The sequence below is a fragment of the Protopterus annectens genome, chromosome 9.part0 (assembly GCF_019279795.1).
Source record: "Protopterus annectens isolate FY-2018-M chromosome 9.part0, PAN1.0, whole genome shotgun sequence".
NCBI classification, from domain to species: Eukaryota; Metazoa; Chordata; order Ceratodontiformes; family Protopteridae; genus Protopterus; species Protopterus annectens.
In genome coordinates, this window is record NC_056743.1 from 1731625608 (window position 1) to 1731631731 (window position 6124).

Here is a 6124-nt window from a genome sequence, read left to right on the forward strand (position 1 = left end):
AGTCCAGGGAGGTACGTCACAGGTCATTCACACCAGCATGGACAATGACTGAGTCATATTTGTACTTGCCTTGGAGTGACCTGAGTGCTTGTGTTATGTGGCGGATCCTAGCGCCCGACAGGCTGCTCACCGTGACCCTCTCCTTGTTCAGCCTGGTGAGCGGGACGTCAGTGTGCCTGACGATAGAGTCACCTATTACAAGTGTATCAGGTGTGTTGTTTAGTCTTGAGGGCTGTGACTGTTCGGCACACTGGCTTTGTGAGATATGTGTTGCACGTGTTTTGTTTTGGGGTAGTGGTTGCTTGGGTGTCTGCTTTGGAGGTCTCTGCTGCTTAGGCAGATCTTTATTTAGAGCCTCTGAGTATGTTTTTGTGTGATTATGTGTTTGGTTTGCTGTCGTGGTAGGTCTATGTGAGACTGGAATTGTAGTGAGTGTGATTTCCTTCTCCTCCTGACTAGTTATGCCAGTACTGAGTTGAGAGAGCTTAGCCTCCAGTTTGGCTATATGGTTGCATCTCTCACATGTGTTGGAATTTGTTGGGAGGAGAGGGTTGTCTGTGTACATGAGGCAGTTGTAACATTGCCTCAAGATTCCCAGATTCACCAGCTGGACCGGAGAAGAGATTGACAACTGACCTTTGGACATGCTAGAATAATATTGGGAATTCCTTAATAATTGAAAACAAGGGCCAGTGGGGAGTGAGGGTGTAGTGCTTTTAATTTTTAGTGCTGACTTATATAATTGCTTTAGCGCGCAAGTGCCAGGTAACTTAAGTGCAATGTGTTACAGGTAACTTAAATGCAAAAACGACAAACAGTAACTTTCTTTCAAGTGAAACAAGGAAATAAGTACAGTAAGCAATGCAGATATCACTAGTGATCCACAGAAGCGCTGAGAAGCCGCGTATTAGGTGGAATTAACATTCCAGGGAAATAACAAGCAAACAAACAACAAGCATATAAACAACGTTAGATTCAGCAGGCCTGGATCTAGTCTATACTACAGCAAACAAGGTGTACCAATTTCAGTAAGATACAGTTCAAATATTCAGGCACTACAAACCTTTAACCAGAAATTCCCAGCTCAGAAGGGCAGAGTCCAGCCTCTTCTCCCACAAGAGTGCAGACCACGAACCTTCTTAATGTAAAATAACTGGCCTGAAGACCAAGTGCCTAAACCAGAACTAATACACTTTAAGAATAACAGACACTGGGCTCTCAATCAGCAGTTCCCAACATAGAAGGATGAAAGCTACCTGTCCTGCCACCACAGTGCATGCCACAAACCTTTCTAATGTAAAACTACTGGTCTGAAGCCCAAGTGCTTAATCCAAAAGACTTAGAATGATAGCTACACTTTAATCAAGTTACTACCAAGCAGTAATAAATACAATTGAATACTTTAGAGAATGCTTGGATTAGTGCTCAAGTTACACAAACAAAGCTAGATCCAGCAGGCCCGAATCCAGTCTATGCAACAGCAAACAAGGTGCACCAACTTCAGTAAGAAGCAGTTCAGATATGCATGCACTATAAGCCTTTAACCAGTAATTCCCAGCTCAGAAGGGCAGAGTCCAGCCTCTCCTCCCACGAGAGTGCAGACCACGAACCCTCTTAATGTAAAATAACTGGCCTGAAAGCCCAAGTGCTTAAACCAAAATTAATACACTTTTAGAATAACAGACACTGAGCCCTCAATCAGCAGTTCCCAACCTAGAAGGATGTAAGCTACCTGTTCTGCCACTACAGTGCAGACCACAAACCCTCTCAGTGCAAAACAACTGGTCCGAAGCCCAAGTGTTTAAACCAAAAGGCTTAGAATGAGTTACACCAAGCAGTAATAAATACAATTGAGTACTTTTAAGATGATGCAAAAGTAAAATAAAGTAGGTAGAAACACAAGTACAGTAAAAGCAGATGAATTTTTTTTTCTGAACAAGTGCTAAGATCAAAGAAACAGATTTGAGTGCTGAAACTAGAAAACTGGCTAGTTATAAGATAAAAAAACTAAGCTAGAAGGCTTCCCTCCAACACAGAAGGGCTTGGGGGCTCAGAAGCCTACAAATAGTCTATACCACTTAACAGGAAAGGCAGGAAACAAGCTTAAATTGTTTTTTTTTCTATTTCCCAGATGCTCTCTTTTTACACAGTAGGAGTGCCTGAAATCAGAATATGATCTCACTGCACTCAGTTGAGTGAGCAAATGAGATGGGCCCGGAAGGAATATCCAAACACAAATTTACAAGAGGGGCGGGCAGTTTCAAGGCCACTAAGATTAACACCAAAACAAAAACAGGGAAGGTGGGTGGGACTAACTGAAGAGCAGAGTCAAAACTTCCAGTTCGGTTAATATTCCTGCAACACACTGTTAAAATCAGTTTAAATACTGTATTTTTTTGAGAAAAAAAGTGCAGATAAAGGTACTTAAATTGTCTTATATGTCCATTTGAATACAGCAAGTTCTTAGCCGGCCAAAGCTGAGGTTTTTAAGCAGAAAATATTTCACACTGTACCACTTAAATAGGCAAGGACAGAAAATCAAAGAATGTGGCTACCCCCACACCTGTAATTACTAGCAAATAACAAAATTCAGCAAACACTGACTAACTTCCAGTTCAGTTAATATTCCTGCAACACACAGTTAAAATCAATTTAAATACTGTATTTTTTGAAAAAAAGTGCAGATAAAGGTACTTAAATTCTCTTATACGTCCAGTTGAATAAAGCAAGTTCTTAGCCGACCAAAGCTGAGGTTTTTAAGCAGAAAATATTTCACACTGTACCACTTAAATAGGCAAGGACAGGAAATCAAAGAATGTGGCTGCCCCCACACCTGTAATTACTAGCAAATAACAAAATTCAGCAAACACTGACTAACTTCCAGTTCAGTTAATATTCCTGCAACACACAGTTAAAATCAATTTGAATACTGTATTTTTTTGAAAAAAGTGCAGATAAAGGTACTTAAATTCTCTTATATGTCCAGTTGAATACAGCAAGTTCTTAGCCGGCCAAAGCTGAGGTTTTTAAGCAGAAAATATTTCACACTGTACCACTTAAATAGGCAAGGACAGGAAATCAAAGAATGTGGCTACCCCCACACCTGTAATTACTAGCAAATAACAAAATTCAGCAAACACTGACTAACTTCCAGTTCAGTTAATATTCCTGCAACACACAGTTAAAATCAATTTAAATACTGTATTTTTTTGAAAAAAAAGTGTTGATAAAGGTACTTAAATTCTCTTATACGTCCAGTTGAATACAGCAAGTTCTTAGCCGGCCAAAGCTGAGGTTTTTAAGCAGAAAATATTTCACACTGTACCACTTAAATAGGCAAGGACAGGAAATCAAAGAATGTGACTACCCCCACACCTGTAATTACTAGCAAATAACACAATTCAGCAAACACTGACTAACTTCCAGTTCAGTTAATATTCCTGCAATACACAGTTAAAATCAATTTAAATACTGTATTTTTTTGAAAAAAAAGTGCAGATAAAGGTACTTAAATTCTCTTATATGTCCAGTTGAATACAGCAAGTTCTTAGCCGGACAAAGCTGAGGTTGATCGATGGACCACAGTGCTTTGCCAGAGATGGCCTGCATCTGTCTCACTTGGACTTCAGGCTTCTGGCAAAGGCCCTTGCCTCCCCATAGTGCCTTTTTTAGAAAAAGTGATGAGGTTAAAACTACCGACATTAACATTTAAACAAAACCTAAATTAAAGGTCATGCTGCTAAATGCTAGGAGTCTGAACATGAAACTTCACTTGTTGCAAGCATTCTTAACCCTGGAAAATCCTGACATCTGCGCAGTCACAGAAACCTGGTTCAAAGCTGTGAAGAACACTCCAGCCATACCTGGTTATTCATCCTACCATACATTCAGAGCACAAACTGTGGGTAGTAAAGCTAAAGGAGGTGGAGTTTCAATATATATTAAAGACATACACACCTCCAGGCTGGTCAAACAGTATGACACACAGGAGACACTCCAGGTGAAGTTACCCATTGACAAGACCCCTATACAAATCATAACTAGATACTGGCCCCCAAATCTGACCCAAGATGCCCAAACTGCCTATTTAGACCTCTTAGAATCTATCAAGATTCAACCCTTTACCCTGATCCTGAGTGACTTTAACTACCCAAACATAGACTGGAAGAACTACTCTTGCCAGAACACAAATGCCAAAGATTGCTAGATTTTGTCAATGCAAATGCTTTGGAACAGCTAGTCGATACCTCCACAAGAGGTGATAATATCTTGAACTTGGTATTAACCAACATGAGTAACCACTGCAGCATCACTGCAATATCATCCTCCCTTGTAAGATCCGGACATATTCAAAGTCACCATCTCCCCTAACCCCCCTCTAGCTAGGGTCAAACAAAAAAAAAACTTCTCCAAAGCTGATTACAACCTTCTGAGGGATGTTATAAACAGCTCCACAGCCCCATCCCCCTCTCTTGGAACTGGCACCAGTATCCAAAACTATACCAAATTACTATACAAATATTTATATAGATGCATGGAATCAGGAATACCTGACAGGACTAAATCATCCTCCTCAAAGAAGAGTAAACTGTCTGGTGGACATCTACAATAAATAAACTCTGTAAGAAAAGAAAAAAATTGCTGTCCAGAACCAAGAAGGAGCAGATGCCCAATTGGAAGCAATCTCTTCTTAGCCTAAACAAGCAAATAAGAGCACTAGTGAAATCCTCCAAAGCAAATTTTGAGTCCAAATTGGCCACATCTACTACAGACAATCAAAAGGCCTTCTTCACATATGTCCGCAATCTCAAAGGTAGCACCCAGATCTGTTCAGAACTGGTGGTCAAGGACACCACATATACAAATGCCGTAGATATAGCAAACTTGCTGGCTGACAGATTCAGCAAAATTTCACCCCTCTGCCCCCCCCCCAATCAATAAATCAGGACATTCTCAGTACCTGCCCCCTTCCCCATTATATTTAGGGATCAGGTCATCACTGCTCTCTCAAAGGCAAAAAATACAGCCTCCATGGGACCTGATAACATCTCATACTGCATCCTACATGAACTCAGGCAGGAACTTGCAGCACCATTATGTGCCCCATTCACCCAAAGCCAGAGTACCAGTTTTGTCCCAGCTGAGTGGAGGACAGCCACTGTCATCCCTTTACACAAAGGTGGAGCATACACCGATCCAGGAAATTATAGACCCATCAACCTAACAAGTTTGATCTGTAAGGCCATGGAATGGATTATTATGGACCTCATTAACAAGGACATTGGCAACCTCCAAACAGTAGATCCCACACAGTTTGCCTTTGTCAGGGGGAGGTCATGTCTATTAAATTTGGTTGACTTTTTTTGAGACAGTCACCAAAGCCATGGATGAGGAGAAGACAATGCATACTGCCTACCTTGACCTGGCCAAAGCCTTCAACACTATTCCCCACTTGGGCATAATAGATAAACTGTCTCAACTAGGTATCAATACATATGTTACCAGATGGGTAGCCAACTGGCTCACTGATAGAACAAACCTAGTAAAAATAGGGGAAGCCATCTCAAGCAGTAGACCCATATTGAGTGGCACACCCCAGGATTCGGTCTTGGGGCCTCTGTTATTTGGGATATACTTTTCTGAGGTACAGGCCAAAACCAATGGGCTATGGCTGACCATGTTTTCAGATGACTGCAAGCTGGGAGCTGTCATCAATTCCACTAGTGACATGGACATCCTCCAAGAGGGTGTCACAGAAACATGGTTTCAAGCTGAATACGAAAACAAAAATGCATCAGGATCCTCTTTGGGGAGAGAGATGTCCCCACAAATTACCACATTAATAACAATGTTCTAAGCACACAGTCAGTCATAAGAGATTTGAGCACCCAAATTGATAGCAGCCTGACTTTTGACCACCATGTTGCCTCCATGTTGCCTCCATTGTACAGAAAACTTTCTACATGGCCCACCTCATAAGTAAGGGTATCTTGTCCAGAGACAAGGAGGTCATAACATTTGTATATTATTCCCATATAAGGCCCATTATCGAGTACAATGCCCCATTCAGCATGTATCTCACAAAGCACATGCAGCAGCTAGAGAGACCACAGAGGTTCCTCAC